At 38.9% G+C, this 19,925-nt stretch overlaps 1 protein-coding gene and 1 pseudogene across 5 annotated transcripts in view; one reads left to right on the top strand and one right to left on the bottom strand.

Moving 5' to 3' along the window:
* Positions 1-19,925, top strand: part of ITPR2 (inositol 1,4,5-trisphosphate receptor type 2) — a 488,958-nt gene that overhangs the window by 41,155 nt on the left and 427,878 nt on the right. The window lies entirely within an intron of this gene.
* Positions 3,421-3,724, bottom strand: LOC128775077 (non-histone chromosomal protein HMG-14-like; annotated as a pseudogene).

Consider the following 19,925-nt stretch of genomic DNA (forward strand, 5'->3'; position numbering starts at 1 on the left):
ATTGTTACTTTTTAGATAAGGTGAAGAAACAATAGCATATCACAGTTCCGCTACACCTCAGTTCCTCTCGCCTCAGCCACACAAATGGTATTCTCAAATTAATTTGGAAAGATTTTTGTTTTTCACAGTCTGTTATTTGTTCAAGTGAATCATATGGTTGTAGAGCTTCTAGGCAATTAGAAGTTAATCTACTGCAACTCCCCCAGTGTTTGGAATGAGGAGGCAAAGTTCCAAAAAGGTTAAAATGATTCTCTCCAATACACACAATTATACAACGAAATATTCTTTTGACTATGTCACATTGCCTCACATATGAACAGAGGAAGCTGAATTTTAACAAATAACTTCCCAAGGGCTATTTAAAACCCGATTGATAGCTATTTTTCAGTAGACACCACACAATCAGACTAATACTAACAGAAGCACAGTGGCTTTCTCTTGTGAGTGCAAAATTCCTTTCATGGTCAAATATTGTCTATTTTCTTAAAAGATAAACTTTAAACTGTGGAATAAATTCAGAAGTACAGAAGAGTTGTAAAAGCAGCATAGAGAATTCCCTTTCACCCAGTTTCCCCTTAGGTTAGCATCTTACATCACCAGGGTGCATTTGGTTATGCTAAGAAATTACTATTTGTACATTATTATTGACTAAATTTGAGACTTCCTTTGGATTTCACTAATTTTTTGGCTACTTGCCTTTCCTTATTCGTGATTGCATTCAAGATCCCACAGGGTATTTAGTTATCATGCTCTTTAGTCTAATCTGGTCTGTGACATTTTGTCTTTCCTCATTTTTCATGACCTTGATACTTCTGAAGAATGCTGGCCAGGTATTTTGTAGAATGTCCCTCATTTGGGGTCTGCCTAATGTTTTTGTCATGATTAGACTGGCGTCAAGTTTGAGAAGAATACCACTGAGCTTCACTGCCCTTCTTGCAACATATCAGGGACACAAAATATCAACATGTTTGATCACTGGTCCTGGTTTTTTGATATACAATTTAATCCTCCTTTATACTAAATTATGGCGGTTATTTTTGTTGAATTTATATTCTTTTGGTTTTCCTTTTTTTCCCCCTAGTTCCTTTATATACTTCTGTCCCTACCCCTAACGCCTACTCTGTAAAAGCTCTTCTCTGATGTGGATTTTTCTTAAAGTCTTTGCTCTACTGATACATGTACATTTTATTTTGGAAGGAGAAGCTAATATAAATCAAGGCAAAAGAGGCTGTGTGTCCTTTTATTACCATCAGGGTGATAAAATATAGAAGTAATAGAGGGGTGCCTGGGTGGCTCAGTCGGTTAAGTGTCTGACTTCACCTCAGGTCATGATTCCATGGTCTGTGACTTTGAGCCCTGCATCAGGCTCTGTGCTGACAGCTCAGAGCCTGGAGCCTACTTTGGATTCTGTGTCTCCCTCTCACTGCTCCCCACCCCCTCTCGCTCACACACACTCTCTCTCTCTCTCAAAGATAAATAAACATTAAAAAAAAAAAAAAAAAAAAAAGAAGTAATAGAGAACCCAGGAAGCCACCCCCCCCCCCCCAGAGGGACTGAGGGAAGAGAAGATGGCCCCTTCTTCTGGTTGATTAGATACTCCCCAGGGTTGGCCTTGGCCCATTTGGTCTTGCAATTTTCAGCTCTTGAGATCTGTGGTCATTTGACATGTGACTGTTTCGTAACCTACCATGCCTATCAAGTGGACACATCTAGCAAGCAAAAAGTCATTCTGAAGCAGTCAGAATGCTTCCGGAATTAGAGCTAAAATAGAGAAATCTGCTCTGTTGTGCAACACTAATGTAGGTAGTGAAAAATCAGGGACTTGGGAGAAGATTGACAAGATTATTTCTTCAACTCAATTCCTTTTCTTCACATAATTCAAGGAAGTCTCTTTGAAGGCTGGGACTGTCACCTTTTGCCTCCAGTCATGAAGGTTACACACACAAGTGCTTAAGTGAGAAAGCCATCTTGCAAGGTAGTACCTTTGGATTTTTGTGTAGTTGACCGTGTCAGCCTTGCGTAACACAGTGATTCACCAGTATGAGCCAGTTTAACAATTGCTGTGTTGGATTTCTTCAGAATTAGGGTTAGTGTAATTACTTGATGATGACTGAAACAATTTCAGATTTGAAATAACATTGGTTGAGCATTTAAACCATGCTACGCTGTGCTTGGGGCTTCCTATGCATGATTATGTGGTAATTACAATACCCCTATAAAGTGGAAATTGTTGCTCTTCCCAGTTTTGCAGTTGACAGAGTCAAGTACAAAGAAGTTATGCCGCTGTCTTAATGTCACTGATTCCAGAGCTGTTTGTTTTGAATCACTATGCCATACCGTGTACTGAACTATGCCCTCCTATAAGTTTTAGTTGTTGGTTCTAAAAAGCCACACAGATTAAATCTAATTCCTCTTCCACACAACAGCCCTTTTAAATACTTGTTTAGAATGATCATGTTTCTGCAGATTTTTCCTCCTGCAGGCTTAATTTTTAAAAACTCTTTCGCCTGTGGCCAGTCACAAAGTCTTCAGTGATTTCTCCAGTTTTCATTATACTGTCTTGTTTGTTTTCTGGTTGGGCTTCTATTTGTCGGTGTAATTCTTTTTTTTTTTTTTTCTTTCATAAGTGAGTTTTTATTGGTTGTTCTGAGGATCAGTACAGATGATTCAATTTGTACACAATGCTTAATGTATGTACCAAAAATCTAAAAAATCATGTAGTTGTGATTCTTTTCCAAAAGTTATTCCAGTGACCTTCCAGCTTAAAATTTGGAGGCAGATTTTCCTTAGCAGTACATCAAGTACCAATATCTTCAAATGTTGATATGCTGTTGCATTGTTAAGCCCCCTTGATTCACAATTTAATATCATATATACTACATACTCAATGTTCAATTTTGCACAACATATTAACAAAGTTGCTAGGAAATTGGGCTACCACCACCAAGATGTTACAGAATGCACAAAATTCTGACAGGGGAGAGCTAAGATCAAGGAAACAATTCTACGAAAAATAACATGGGGATACAAGTAATTAAAAATGTTCAAGACATTAAACGCACGACCGACTCTAAATTGCCTTTTAGTATGTTTGGTATTATAGGATATAAAAACTATCCCATACATGGAATGTTAAGCTGGCACCTAAGACGATCACAGCCTCCTGTATTTTCTATTTTCTGGTTGTACAACCCCACTGTTTTCTGGTTGTACCAAAAAATGAACACCCAGCAAGTGATTTCACCTCTTCAAAAAAAGCATTTACACTTAAAAAAATGGGATGAAGTGGGATCTCCTCCTTCTTAAAAATGTTTCTAGAGCTACTAAAAAACTTGCATTTACAAAATAACTGATAAAAATATTCCTCTGGGTTGTACAAGAAGGGAGACAGCAAACACCGATAAGACCTGGGATATGATATTAATCAGACTTGGCTTCTTTCTCTCCTGCTTCCTCAGAGGCTGCACTCTCCTCGTTTTCAGTTTCTCCATTTTCTGCAGGCAAGTCTTCTTTCGTGTCTTGGTGAGCCCCTTCAGCCTGTTTTCCCTTTGCTCCCCCTTTCCCCTTTGCACTTATTGTCTGAAGATTTATCCTTTCCCTGCTGCCGCCTTTTTCTGCTTCGCTTCCACTTTTGCAGGAGCAGGTTGAGCTGACAACCTCACCCACCTCCTCTTGGGCTCCTCCTTCCCGTCCCCTCGGCGGAGCTGACCTCCCTCTTGGGCATCCTGGTGGTGAGACTGGCGTGTGCAGGTGCCTGCTGGCTGCCCATGCCCAGAGCCTTCAGGAAGCCCAGCTGCCTGGCCACTGCCAGAGGTGCTGCAACCCCGGTCAGTGTAATTCTTGGTGGTTGTAGAAAGAAGAGAACGTAGTACATTTGGGTGCAGTATTATGAGACTCTTATTTTGGGATACTGTGCTTGTGGCCCAAGAGTCCTGGGCAGGATCCCTAACTCACCTCCAGCTGTTAGTCAACCTAGATTCCTGATGTGTTTTCATTTGCATCTCTAATCCTCATTTTCCTCCTCCTGTGCTGTATAATTGGTACTTTGGTACCAAGCAGAGAATCTGTTACATTTCATCTTATTAGCATTGATTGGCTCATTATTCTAGCCTGCCACTCACTCTGACTCTCTCTCTCTCTCTCTCTCTCTCTGATCTTAACTCTTATCCAAATTATTTATTCAAACTCCCAGGCTTATGACACCTGGAAATTCGTTAAGTTGGTTCAAGGTAAATGTGTGATCCATATGTTATTCCAGTATTTTTGAATATTTCTGAGAAGTAGATTAGGAATGTGTATGTCAGCGTCCCTACAAATCAGACCTTGGAAGGCGTGGATGGAGGTAGTCAGTTTGGGAGGTGATCTCTTGCAGCACGGATAATGGAGTGGGGGAGAGTGAGCCTAAAGAAAGAAAAGGCAACAAATTGTTCATGAATGTCCACCACTGTGGCAACCAGAGCTCAGTGCTTCTGGGGTCCTCTGAGACTCCATGGGGACCATGCCTCAGAATCTCCTACCCATGGACAGAAAGTCTGGGGCCAAATTCTATCCTCTGTGGGTTACGGGTTGCCCCTCTTCCACAGCACACTTCTGGACTGCTCCTCTTTGAAGCTGAGCAAGGTCTCCAAGTATCAGGGAAAGCTCTCATAAAGGAGATGGAGGGGTTCGAGTTTGGAGGCTGCTGGCATGCTGGGAACTGTCCACTGCAGTTGTCAGTGAGCTTGGGCCTGAAGACAGTCACATCACTTGTGCCTGCTCGGAAGTTGCACCTGTTTCCTTACTTGAAAGACCCGCAGTTAGACTATAAACTGTATGAGGGTAAATACTATGTTAGCCTTGCATTCTGGGGAATTGCCAAGATCAAGAACAGTGCTTTGCATATTGTCAGTGCTGAATGAATTTTCGTTGAATTAATGAATAAAGTTCTAAAAAAATTTATAACTCTTAAAGGCAATATAATTTCAGATGCTTGTTTTGGGGTCTTAACGCTACCCAGCGTGTAACAAAATTGCTGGCTGATGAGTTGTTTTAAAATAAAACCATGTGCGGCATCTGGATAGCTCAGTCGGTTAAGCCCCCAACTCTTGGTTTTGGCTCAGGTCATGATCTCATGGTTCTGGAATTCAAGTCCTGCATTTGACTCTGCACTGACAGTGTGGAACCTGCTTGAGATTCTCTCTCTCTGTCCCTCCCCCACTTGTGCACTCTCTCAAAATAAATAAATAAAAACTTTACATAAAATATGTAAAGCAATGTGTAGACCTGTTGTCTTTTTTTTTTTTTTAACAATTTATTCATTTTTGAGAGATAGAGAAAGAAAGAGTGCGAGCGGGGTAAGGGCAGAGAGAGAGGGAGACACAGAATCCGAAGCAGGCTCCAGGCTCTGAACTGTCAGCACAGAGCCTGATGTAGGGCTTGACCGCAAGACCATGACCTGAGCCAAAGTCGGATGCTTAACCAGCTGAGCCACCCAAGCACCCCTATTTTGTTATAGTCTTACATTCTACTCTAAATTTAAGTTCATTGGTATCAAGTGTGCATTCTAACATATAAATCTGTAGGGTGAATAGCAGAAGATGAAAACTTCTATGTGTATCGAGTGACTTTTTTAGCATTTTATACTTTCCTACTACACAAAGAAGTTTAGAAAAGTCCAATGGATTTCCAAACCAACATTACATGCTTTATACAAAAAAATCTTTAAAATTCTCTAGTCGAATGTTACTGCTGTGCCGATCATGTGTCATTATGGTATGTCATCACAGTAAGAACCTTCTGCGGCTAATATTAAACTCCAGGAGGCAGTGGAAATTGGATACTAAGTTTACTCTTCTCAGGGAGGTTTCGGAGAAGGCCTAAAGGGTGAAATGAAAAGAGACTGCCTCTTTGCTTCTTCTGTTGGAGCTAGTCAGGGTTGTAAAAGTGTTCGCACTTTAAAATCCTTCAGTCTCTATTGGAGGAGTTTGCTGTGGTTCTGAATGGTCAAACCAGATTGCTTTGGAAGCCTCACAAATTGGTATGTAGGGTAGCACTCCCACAATTATTGTGTATCTAAGATAAATACAGTACGTGAGCTTTGATTTGTGGCTTTATGTTGTGAAGTTTAATTCCCTCCCTTCAGAAGTGAGGGACAGACAATGAACACTTGTAATGTGTGTGTTTAATGGCGTTAGGACCACTGTCTTTCCAGTGGGACTTGCCCACTTGCTAATCGTGTATCGATGGGCCAATTCCTGTGCTGCTAGCTCTTGTGTAAAAATCTCTCTTCTAATATTGGGTATGAAGTTGGTTGTGTGTCTAACTTCCTTATAAATACTGAATAAATGCCCTTTGTGAGAATTTTAATAGCCACGACTATACTCTTTCTAAGAATAGAAAGTCCTAAATGTTGGATTTCTTACCTTTGAGGCCTTAAGGTAGCCTTTATCCATGTTACCTTGTTTAATTCTTAATAGTGCCATTCTACAAACGTGGAAGCCACTCTTCAGAGAAGTAAAGTCATCTGCTCAAGGTCACACAGTTACTAGGTGGTGAGGCAAGTTTCTTTGAAGCTAGTATTCTTCAATACTGTCAGATCTTGGGATATGTTTGGTAGAGATTTATTCAATATCCACTGTGCTCAGTGCAGTGTGTGAACTTGTTGCTACAGTTCAAGCCAGTCAGAAATGAATGCTGCTCTCAAGGAATTTATAATCTAATGAGGGAGATAAGATGTATTGGTAAACAATTACAGCACAAGGTAGAAAGTGATAAAGGCTAAATAAAAAGGTGTGGTGATGGTATTGCAGGAGGATGGAGATTGTAATTTCCTGTTTTGAGAGGTGAGGAAAGCTTCTTAATTAAGATAGCATTTGACTTGTAGGTTAAAAAATGGGTACCCGTGGGGGAGGCACATCCAGGTTTTCAGGATGAGTATGAACCTCTTCATGAAAGTAGTTCCTGGGTAATAATAGTTGGTATGCAAAGCTAAATTGCATGTCTTCTTAAAACAGTGACGGAATGCTTGGCATTCTTTGAAATATAATGCTGAGATGAAAGCACTAAGCCATTATCCCAGTAAATGTGGTTTTCTAGAAGATAAGCGAATGATAATTACATGTGACCAAGCCTATTGTACTGCCACCCCAGCTGCTGATCACAAACATTTATTTAGTTTTTACTCTATATTAGGTAATGTTCGAAATGCTTCACATTCTACTAATCCATTTAATCTTTACACAACCCTAAGAGATAAGTGCGATTATTGAAATATTATTACCTGCATGAGTTAGGTAGGTGCTAGGCCAGAAATAAAACAACAGCAGCAGCAACAACACCAAAAACCAATGGCTTATCTAAGATAGAAGTTATTGGAGAAGGCCACGTGAAGACAGAGACAGAGCATGCAGTTACGTTGCTACAAGCCAAGGAATACCTTGGGCCACCAGAAGCTGGAAGAGACAAGACAGTATTATTTCCTAGAGCCCTCAGAGGGAATATGGCTCTGTCAACACCTTGACTTTGGACTTATGGCCTTCAGAACTCCACGGGAATAAATTTCTGTTTTAGCCACCAAGTTTGTAGTCATTTGTTATGGCAACCACAGGAAGCTTATACATATTGCCACATCTTGCCACAAGGAGAATGAGGAATGTGGTGGTTAGTGGGCTGGCCCCATGCCTACCTAAACTCAAGAGTTCTATTACCGAAAGGAAGAAGAGAGGGGTGCCTGGGTGGCTCAGTCGGTTAAGCATCCGACTTTGGCTCAGGTCATGATCTCGCAGTTTGCGAGTTCGAGCCCCGCATCGGGCTCTGTGCTGACAGCTCAGAGCCTGGAGCCTGGTTTGGATTCTGTGTCTCCCTCTCTCTGCTCCTCCCCCACTCATGCTTGCGCTCTCTCTCTCTCTCTCAGAAATAAACATAAAAAAAAATTTTAAAAAGGAAGAAGAGAATGGGTATTGGGGGTGAGGGGTAATATTCTCTGGCACATCTCATTTTATAGCTGAGGAAATTGAGGTATGGAGAAGTTATATAACTTGTTCAAGGTTTTCCAATGGAAAGGAAGCAAAGCTTTGATTGAAATCCTGACCCTTCACCATTAACTACATTGCTTTGAAGCCCAAGGGGCTTCAGAAGCACAGAGAAGAGGATTTTAAGTGGCTTAGGAATTCAGAGGAAGAATGGAGGTGAGCTAGAGCTGTGGAAGAATGGGTGGTTGTTAGCTAGCTGGAAAGGAGGGGGTTTGAGGAGAAAGAGGCATTTCTGGCTGAGGTGCAGAGGTGTGCAGCGACATGACCCATTTGTGTTTGTGGCTTTTAAGAATGTTTAAAGCTTAGGAGAATGTGGAAGAGTGGCAGAGATGAGCCGGGAGGAAGGTCAGATGCCTCACGGCCTTGTATGTCGCACTGAGGCATTTGATATTTATGTTAAGACAGTGGAGGACTATTAAAGAATTTTAAGCCAGTCTGAGACGTGATCAGAATTGAAATTTTGAAAGACTTTTCTTTTACATGGGGAGGTTGGAAATACAGGATGGGATATCAACCAGGAGACTGTTAAAATAGTTCAGAAAATTTGATAATGGACTAAGCTAGTAGCTATGGATGGCAAGAAAGAGATATATTTGGCCATATTAGGACTTGATAACCTATTATATGTGGGAGTGGGGTAGGAGGTGGTGAGGCAGAGCAGGTGTCCCAGAATTCTCCGAGGCTTCAGATTTTGGCAGTGTGGTAGATATTAGTAGCGTGTATTGAGATATGGAATACGAAAGAAATTACCTGATAGAGGAGGGCAGTTATGTAAGTTCTTTCCTTCTTACTTCAAAACACCCACAAACCGAGTGGCTCACACAGTATCCATTTGTTTAACGCATGAATCTGCAGGTTCGTTGGCTGATTCTTTTGTTCTGAGCTGGTGTGGCTGGTTTCTGCTGAACTGGCTCATGCATCTGCAGGTATTTGACATCTGGATGGTCCAGAATGGCTTCCTTCACATATCTGCCAGTGGATAGGTTGTTGATGGGGGTGGCTGAACCCCCATCTTATTACCTGGAGAGCCAGTTCAGATTCTTCACCTAGGGATAGTGTGACAACAGCAAGAAAGGGCAAACATCAGTGCTCATCAGTGTTCAAACCTCTGCTTGTGTTACATGTGCTAATGTGATACGGCTAAGTTCAGATGCAAAGAATGGAGACATTGGCTGTGCCTTTTGAGAGGTGGAGGTGCAAAGTCACCTGCAACGGGACCCGCATAGAGGGATGGGAAGAATGTAGGACCTTTTTGCAGTTTACCACGGTACTGAACTTGGTTCTGGAATCCTTTCTGCCAGAGAGTTAGATTTAGAAGATTGCTGGATATATTGATCTGAAGGCTCAGGAGACAAATCTTGATGGAAAAATAGAGATTTGAAATTTATTAAGATATGGATAGCATTTTAAAGCTGTGGGAGTGAAAAGCAAAGAGGACCCTAACTGGAATCTCTGGCAATAGCAACATATAAGGTGTCACAAGAAAACATCACAGTATCGAGAGCCACCATGAAATACCACTATAAAAGTGGCTAAAATTAAAAAAAAAAAATACAGAAAATGCCAAGTGTTAACAAGGATGCAGATCAACTAGGACTGTTGTACATTGCTGGTGGTGTATAAGACACTACAGCCATTTTGAAAGTTTATTTATTTTCGAGAGACAGAGAGAGAATGAATGAATAAGCAGGACATGGGCAGAGAGAGAAGGGGAGACAGAGAATCCAAAGCAGGTTCTGTGCTCAGTGCAGAAGGTCAGATGTGGGGCTTGAACTCAACGAACCGCAAGGTCATGATCTGAGCCAAAGTCGGTCGTTTAACCAATTGAGCCAACCAGGCTCGCCTAGCCATTTTGGAAAAGAGTTTGGCAGTTTCTTATAAGGTTAAACGTGTACATACCATATGACCTCCAACTTTCACTCTTGAGTATGAACTAAAAGCAATGACAAATTAAGTTCACACGAAGATTTGTACATGAATGTTTGTAGCAAAAACCGGAAAAAATAAAAATGACAACTGGTCTTGGATAACCAATACATGCAATGGTATATCCGCATAATGGAACATTACTCAGTAGTAAAAAGGAATGAAGGACTGATATGCCCAACAACACAGATGAATCTCAAAAGTGTTATCTAAGTAAAAGAAGCCAGTTTCAAATGGCTACGTAATATATGACTGCATTAATATGCCATTCTGCAAAAGGCTGAGGCAGGAGGGATGGATTTAGCCAGTTAAAGATAGGATGGACCTGAGGTAGTTAAAAGTTCTGTTGACCCAGAAGTACTCTCTTGACTTCACTGAAAAAAAAAAAAGTCTTCCCATTCAACACTTGTGTGACTTTTTTTTTTTTTTTTTTTAACCTCTAAGGTTGGCTGTGTGGGAAGATAAAGACCTTATTCATTCAGAACTCTTTGTCCTTGGTGAGGTCTTCAGATATTCATATGATACAGTATTAATTTGGGGGAAATGAATGATCTTTACGATAATTTATTTTAATCACTTTTATAGGATGTTTGCTCTTCTAAATGATATGGAGGGTTAGAGGTTTTCTACCTGTGCTATACTTACTATAAACTTTGTATTCCTTAGGAAAATAATCCAATTTTATTATTCCAGTGGAGTTCCCTATGGGAAATGCTTGCTTGCTTGCTTTCTTTCTTTCTTTCTTTCTTTCTTTCTTTCTTTCTTTCTTTTATGTTTATTTTTGAGAGAGAGAGAGAGAGAGAGAGAGAGACAGACAGACAGACAGAGTGTGGGTGGGGGAGGGACAGAGAGAGAGGGAGACACAGACTCTGAAGTAGGCTCCAGGCTCTGAGCTGTCAGCATAGAGCTCAATGAGGGGCTCAAGATCAGGAACCATGAGATCATGACCAGAGTCGAAGTCAGATGCTTAACTGACTCGGCCACCCAGGTGCCCCGGGAAATGCTTTCTTTTTATAATGTAGTTTCCAGGAATACATTATGGTAAGAAGCATGGGCTGTTTGTAGAACTGAACCTATGGCCACTCAAAAACTCTTCAGTGAAGTAAATAGTAGTGACTTTTAAACCATTTCTCTTATTTTTTCTCATCTTGTCATGTAGTAGGCATATAGAAAGGCATGTTAAAAAGTCAAATCACTTCAATTTTCTCATGCTTTATAGCATAAAGTATCTACATGTGGGAGAATGTTGTACACATATTTATCAAGTGGAAATATGTGTGAATTAAGATTGTACTTCTATGGTTAATGGTACGTGGGCCTTGTTTCACTCTCTGATGAGTATTAAATAAATTAATAGAAGTTATATTTTGTTTATGAAAGTCTCTGTGTATCTTCACAAAACTCAATAATCATTAACCTATTCAAGCTACTACTCAGATAAAAGATTGATTTGTACATTGTGTATTCAAGTTCAAGTAAACTGCCTTTCCTTCCCAGGTGTTGATTTAGTGAGTGAGCCATTTAAAGATCTTTTCTGATCAGGTGCTGTTGTTTACATTTTGTGGTTTTCAAAGTAAATACAGTAATTTCAGAATAAAGCAAAGAGGTGCTGGCGGGTGGCATTGTTTGTTTTACAAATACTTGGAAGTAGTTTGGAAACTTGGTGTTTTAGAGGATAAAGTAGGTAAAAATCTAAGAAAACAGCCCTCCACAGTAGAGATCCAGCCTCGCTTGGCAATGCACCACTCACTCACCCTTGTTCTTCCCGAGCCTTGCTTGCCCTTTTACAACTGGAGACCCCTACAAAGAGAGATACATGCCCTGAAAAGGAAAGTGGTGGGTCCCCAGGAACTCACTGAGGCTTGGTACTTGTTTAATGTATTGCTACATGACTGACTGCTGTGTGTGTGCACATACGTGTGTGTGTGTGTGTGTGTGTGTGTGTGTGTGTGTGTGTGTGTGTGAACCTTCCACTGGATGGATTTAGAAGTGGTTAAACTTAAATTCACACAGGCTCTCAAGGGCCATGCGGAACTGGAAGATAATAGGCTTATCTAGAGAGTGTCCTATCTTGAAAGCATAGATAGCTTTCTATGATAGCATAGATACCTTGAAAGCTTTTAAACTAGCATTTTCTAAATGCTGGAAGTTTCAGCTCCTGTTCAGAAACAGGACTGTGGAACTTGTTCTTTTGAGTCTATATAGATGTATTGCATAAAGCACAAGTGCAGCTATTATTGTTGTAAGAAGCTTCATAGTTATGCAACTTTCTTTCTGATTGTATCTGTGTAATTAAATACCTGCATGTGGGCAAATATTGGAAGGAAGGGAGTTAAACAAAGTTAATTGTGTGGCAAGGTTGGGAGTTACGTTCTGTAATGTTATCATATGAAAGAAAAAAATCCCATACACAAATGTCATGTTGAAAAAAAGTGTGATTGTCCAGTGGGAAAATGCAATATTTTGACTTAAGACATTAACAATGGAAGTCCTTTAATCCCTATTTCTTTCTCACCTTAGTTTCTTTCTATATATTTGGCCAACATTGTTAGTAAAATTAGAGGCTGGTATCGCTGTTGGTTGGCTTACACATATGTAAGCCACAAGAACAAGATAGTTCCCTGCTTTCTTCCTAACCCAACAGAAGGACAGCACTGTTCTAGAGGCTTCTTTGGATGTATCGTCAGTCCTTCCTTGCCCTCCTAAATAAAATTTCTTAACAACCTGAAATTCAGGATTTCATCATTTAAATAGCCTAGAAACACTTAGTTGAATAAAACCTTTGGGACTTGGAAACTGATCACTTTTTACAGAGAAAGCAAAGGCAAGCAGGAGCACTTCCTGCATGTGCCCTGTGAGTCGTGCCATTATGGTGTATGGCAACCAGACAAGCTGAAGACAGTCCCCTGTGGTTGCCACTGGCCATAAGAGATGGTCAACGCACCGTGTGCATCGGGTAACACAAGAAGTTGAAAGACAAAGGCCTTCTTGTGGTTCTGTAGGTTAGGGGTCCCCAAGATCCTTTCAGGATGGTCTGCAGGATCAAACTTTTTCATAATGAGGCTACACACTATTTGCCTTTTTCATTCTTACTCTTTCTTGAGTGTGTAGTGGAGTTTTCTGTAAGCTACATGAAGTGTGGTGGTGTCACGTCTTGGTTGGCTAATGACATATGTGTTTGTGTTTTATTGTGTTGTGAGTTGCTCAGTTTTAATTTGTCATATGGTGAATATAGGCAGATATAGCTCACCAAAGGAAATCTCTTTGGGGTTCTCAATAATTTTTGAGTGTAAAGAGGTCTCGGTACCAACAAGTTTGAGAACTCTTTGCTAAAAGAACAATCAGGTAGCATGAGTTGGAGTAAATATCACTGAGCTGTGGGAAAAGGCATGTGTTAAAAGCAGTGGATCCACAGGGAATAGGCAAGAACTGTGGTCAGGAAAAGTAATTAGAAATGAGGATGCCCGCAGGTGTACCAAAGAGGCAGAACAAAATGAGGGGATGGGAGAAATAGCTATTTTCTGTGAGCTTTTCCAGGTTCAGCTTTGTGTCCCTAGCACTGTGCTTACAGGAGGATAGGCCTGTGATGAATATCTGTGAAAGGGTGAACTTATCAGTATAAAGATGTAGAACCAAATAAAAATTTGAGAAACATATGAGGTGCAGTGTTTATCACAGTAATACTTTTAGTAGAGGGAAGAATATACAAAAGGAGGAAAAAGATTTACACATCATATGTGTCCTAAGTGGGAATTTAATGTTTTCAAGTAATATTTAATGACATTAGAGGATATGAACTGGGAAAAAGGCTTATTGTGAAACTATATATGTATATATACACAGTTCATATAAATACATTTCTAGTTACCTAAAATATGATATGCCTGTATAAGTGTATATTTTGCAAATGTACCTGTGTACCTGTCTCTGTAAGGATATACACCAAAATGATAAACATGGTTAACCTTGGGGCATGAAAAGAGGTGGGTTTTTTTCCTTTAGGCTCTTTAGATTTTTCCAATTTTTTTCAGTGATCATATATCAGTTTTATATTCAGAAAAACCCAAGTTTAAAAAAAATTTTTTTTAATGTTTATTTATTTTGAGGGAGAGAGAGACAGGGTGTGAACAGGGGAGGGTCAGAGAGAGAGGGAGATACAGAATCTGAAGAAGGCTCCAGGCTCTGAGCCGACAGCACAGAGCCCGATGTGGGGCTCGAACTTGTGAACCACGAGATCATGACCTGAGCCAAAGACGCTTAACCAACTGAGCCACCCAGGTGCCCCAGAAAAACCCAAGTTTTTTATACACAGGCATACACACACAGTTTTTTAGGCCACTAGGAAAGAAAAAACTAGAGTCGTTTCATATCACGATAGCTTTCTGTCCCAGGCTTAGAACTTTTTAAATTTCTTCACTGGTTATGTGAATTCAAGCAATCACTTCAAAACTGAATCCAACAATAAATGAAAAAAGTCATTCACCGCGATCAAGTGGGATTTATTCCTGAGATACAAGCATGGAATTTACAAATCAATCAGTATGATACATCACATTAACAAGAGAAAGGATAAAAAACCATATGGTCATTTCAATAGATGCAGAAAAGGCATTTGACAAAGTCCAACATCCATTCATGATAAAAACCCTCAACAAAGTAGGTTTAGAGAGAACACTCCTCAATATAATAAAGGCCATATGTGAAAAACTCACACCCAACATCATACTCAGTGGTGAAAAACTGAGAGCTTTCCCCTTAAGATCAGGAATGAGACAAAGATATTCACTGTCACTGCTTTTATTCCACATAGTAATAGAAGTCTAACCAAAGCACTCAGACAGGAAAAAGAAATAAAAGGCATCCAAATTGGTAAGGAAGAAGTAAACTTTCACTATTTGCTGATAATGTGATACTATATATAGAAAACCCTAAAGACTCCACCAAAAAAATACTAGAACTGACAAAAAGAATTCAGTAAAGTAAAAAAATACAAAATCAATGTACAGAAATTCATTGTATTTCTATATACTAATAGTGAAGTAGCAGAAAGAAATTAATAAAACAATCCCATTTATAATTGCATCAAAATAATAAAATACCTAGAAATAAACTTAACCAAAGGTGAAAGATCTGTACTTTGAAAACTACAAAACACTGATGAAAGAAATGGAAGATGACACAAACAAATAGAAAGATATTCCATGCTCATGGGTTGGAAGAACCAATATTATCAAAATATCATACTACCCAAAGTAATCTACAGATTTAATGCAATCCCTATCAAAATACCAACAGCATTTTTCACAGAACTAGAACAAATCATCTTAAAATTTGTGTGGAACCGTAGAAGACCTCAAATAGCCAAAGCAATCTTGAAAAAGATGAATAAAACTAGAGGTATCACAATCTCAAATTTCAAGTTATACTGTAAAGCTGTAGTAATCAAAACAGAATGGCACTGGCACAAAAAGAGACACATAGATTAATGGAACAGAATAGAGAGCCCAGAAAAACCCCACAATTATATTGCCAATTAGTCTTCAACAAAGGAGGCAAGAATGTGCAATTGGAAAGAGTCTCTTCAACAAGTGGTGCTGGGAAAACTGGAAAGCTGCATGCAAAAGAATGAAACCGGACCACTTTCTCACACTATACACAAAAATAAACTCAAAATGGATTAAAGACCTAAATGTGAGACCTGAAATCATAAAAATCTTAGAAGAGAGCACAAGCAGTAATTTTTCTGGCATCAGCTGTAGTGACATTTTTTCTAGATATATCTCCTGAGGCAAGGGAAACAAAAGCAAAAATAAACTCTTGGGACATCAAAATAGAAAGCTGCAAAGCAAAGGAAATGGTCGACAAAACTAAAAGAGAACCTACTGAATGGGAGAAGATATTGGCAAACAACATATCCAATAAAGGGTTAGTATCCAAACTCTATAAATACCTTAAACAACTCAACACCAAAAAGACCCAAATAATAATAAAAAAAAAATGGGCAGAAGACATAAACAGACATTTTTCCAAAGAAAACATACAGTTGGCCACCAGACACATGAAAAGATGCTCTGCATCACTCATCATTAGGGAAATGAAAATCAAAACCACAATGAGATATCAGCCCACATCTGTCAGAATGGCTAAAATCAAAAACACAAGAAATAACAAGCGTTGGTGCAGGTGTGGAGAAAAAGGAACTCTCTTTCACTGTTGGTGGGAATGCAAATTGGTGGAGCCATTGTGGAAAAAAGTACGGAGGTTCCTTAAAAATTAAAAATAGAACCCCCCCTATGGCTCAGTAATTGTCCTACTAGGTATTTACTCCAAAAATACACAAACACTGATTCAAAGGGATACAGGCACCCCCTATGTTTATTGCAGCATTATTTATAAATAGTCAAGATGTGGAAGCAACCTAAGTGTCCATTGATAGATGGATGGATAAAGAAGATGTGGTATATGTGTGTATATACGTACATATAATAAGATATTATTCAGCCATAAAAAAAGAATGAGATCTTGTCATTTACTGCATGGAGAGAGCTAAAGAATATAATGCTAAGCAAAATAAGTCAGTCAGAGAAAAGTAAATACCATATGATTTCACTCAGATGTGAAATTTAAGAAACAAAGGAACAAAGGAAAAAAGAGAAAGAGAAAAACCAAGAAACAGATTCTTTTTCTTTTTTGGAGTTTATTTATTTTAAGAGAGAGAGAGGGAGACAGAGAGAGAGAGCGCCCGTGGGAAAGGGGTAAGGGGCAGAGAGAAAATCCCAAGCAGGCTCCATGCTGTCAGCACAGAGCTTAACGTAGGGTTCGATCTCACAAACTGAGATTATGACCTGAGTCAAGACTAAGAGTCAGATGCTTAAACCAGCTGAACCACCCAAGTGCCCCATGATTCTTAACTGTAAAGAACAAAGTGATGGTTACCAGAGGGGAGGTGGGTGGGGAGATAGGCGAGATAGGGGATGGAGATTAAAGAATGCACTTACTTATCATGGTAAAACGAATAAAATAAAATAAAATGATAAAAAAGTGAAAGGACCATGCACAAAAACTAACTCAAAGAGCATCATAGTGTTAAATTAAACTTTTAGAGGCAAACATAGGAGTAAACTTTTGTGGCCTTGGGTTATTTACTGATTTCTTAGTTATTGCACCAAAAGCACAAACAACACAAGAAAAAAATAGATAAACTGGACTTCATCAAAATTAAAAACTTTTGTGCCTCAAAGGACAACATCAAGGAAGTGAAAAGACAACTCACAGCCTGGGAGAAAATATTTGCACATCATGTATCTGATAAGGGACTTGTATGTAGAATATATAAAGAACTCTTTCAAGTCAATAATAAAAAGATAAATAACCCAATTAAAAAATAGACAAAGAATCTGAATAGATATTTCTTCAAAAAAAAAAAAAAGGTTTAAAAATGGTCAGAAGCACAGGAAAAGATGCTAAACATCATTAGTCATCAGGGAAATGCAAATAAAGCCCACAAGTATCAGTTCACACTTGCAAGGACGGCTGTAATAAAAAATGCAGATAATAACATGTGCTGGTGAGGATGTGGAGATATTTGAACCCTCATACACTGCTGGTGGGAATATGAAATGGTGCCTGACTTTGGAAAACAATCCAGAAATTCCCCAGAAATCTAAAATAGAGTTAGTATGTGACGTAGCCAAACCCTCTACCGTCTACCATCTACCACCTAGGTATATGCCCAAGAGACAGGACAACATGTCCACATAAAAAACTTGCACACCAATGTTCGTAGCAGCATTATTTATAATAGCCCAAAGTGGAAACAACCCAAATGCCCATCAAGTGGTGAATGGGTAAACACAACATGATATATCCCTTCAGTGGAACATTATTTAGCCATAAATGTAATGAAGTACTTATCCATGTTATAACATGGATCAACTTTGAAAACATTATGCTAAATGAAATAAGCCAGTCACAAAAGAACACATACTGTAGCATTCTATTTATATGAAATGTCTAGAATAGGATGAATATGTAGAGACAGGAAGTAGATCAGTGATTGCCTAGGGATAGGGGAAGAGGACATAAGGTTGATGGTGTTGAGTGCAAGATTTCTTCTTGAGGTGATAAAAATGTTCTAAAATTAGTTTATGGGGATGTTAACCCAACTTTATGAATATACCAAAACCACTGAATTACAGACTTTAAAGGAATGAACTTAATGGTATGTAAATTATATATCAATAAAACTGTTATAAAGGCAAACGGTATGGAGTCAACCTGTGATAAAGTGCTAAGACTCACAAATAATTACCAAGTTGAAACAACTTGGTGTACCATTATGTCTGTCTAGTCAGCCAAAATATGTAAAAATTACAAGCTCTAAGAAAGGCTATGTACAAAAAAAGAGAGAGGAGCTTTGTGGAAATGGGCACTGAAGGAGAATGTATAAAGTGATGCAGACTTTCTGAAACACTGTCAAATGAACCAGATATACTTTATAAGGCTTTGCCAAGGGAGGAGAATGGGGAATAACCAGCAAGCAAAGAGTTCTGATCTTAAATGTTAAATCATAAAGTACCATCTCCACCTGCTCATGAATGAGTACAAGTTCAATGATGAACTATCTCATAAAAAGTATTACTGACTCATAAAGTGTATAATTAATGTAACTTTGTTGAGTCTGTACAGGATGGGGAAAATTTGAAGCCAATTTTGATGTATGTCCCATAGAAGATACTGGCTATTTTGTTGCATTTTCACACAAAATTCTTGGGTATTGCTTAAGTTCCACTTACATAAAAATTGTTGCAGGTTGGTTCAGTCAGTTTCCTTATGGTCTGATTTGACAGCAGATCTAGATGGAAAGGCATGATAATCTTAGTCAAAACTTCTGTTCCCCTTGGGTCTTAAGAGTAGTCCAGAAGTGGCCAAAGAATTTGCAGAAAAAATTTAAAATAATACTCCTCATGATAGCTACAAAGGGAAAACAGTATGCAGCAATTTAGGAATGGGTTAGTAAATGGCGAAATGTCAACGTCATTGCAAAGAAATAGGTGTACTTTTCAATACATGTTCATGGGTATACATTTCCCCTACTAAAGTAAAAGCTTTACAAAGGGAGAAAGTCTAACTGTGTTGTTCGTCTTTCATCCCTAGCAAATATCTTGGTGCTTGGCATATACTGGGTACTCAGTAACTGACTAATATGTAAGTCTGGAATACTTTATTTTTTGTTAATAGTTTTTCTATATGTATGAAGTAGTTCATCATTAAAAATTAAAAGCAAAGCAAAAAACAATGTGCCTACCCTTACTGTTACTATGTAACATTTTGTTTTGAATAAGGATTCAAAGAGGATACATTGCCTTATGTTTTGAAATATTTTCCTTTACGTTTGTTAGTAGATCTCAAGTAAAAAAAAAAGTGTGAGTATTATGGGAAAAATAAGAGCCACACATCCTTTCTGTCATCCTAGAATATTAGCAGCTACTATTTGGTGCAGATCTTTGCTGTTCAGTCAGAGTATCCCAATCCAGAATCCACAATCCAGGGCCCATGATTAGTTTTTCTGCTTTCTGTTGGAAGGGCTGATTGATTGTGTTAGGATCATTTTACAGTTGAAACAAATGTTCCTGAGGACGAAGAAAGCAAGAGGACAAAGGTAACTGCTTCTCCTGCTTGATAATTATCACTTGTTGGAGAAGCAGAAAGGAAAGGAGAAAGACAGGAGCTGCCAGTCTTAGACCGGCCATCACTTTTCCTCCTGTTTGTCTCCTACCTGCAGTTGTTTTTGCCACACTTTGGGCTTTGCCTCTACAAAGGACTCACTTCAGACCCTGGGAACGTTTTCCAAGGGCTGTTTAAGCTAATTCTATTTTTCTTAAGGCTTAATAGGTTTATGTTCTGCTTTTTTCATTTAATTTTATAAGTAGTTTCCCATATTGCTGGAAATTCTTATAAGTATCATTTATCTTTGAAGTCACCATACCC

Source organism: Panthera pardus, unplaced genomic scaffold (genome assembly GCF_024362965.1).
Source record: "Panthera pardus isolate Hobbes unplaced genomic scaffold, ASM2436296v1 HiC_scaffold_6, whole genome shotgun sequence".
NCBI classification, from domain to species: Eukaryota; Metazoa; Chordata; class Mammalia; order Carnivora; family Felidae; genus Panthera; species Panthera pardus.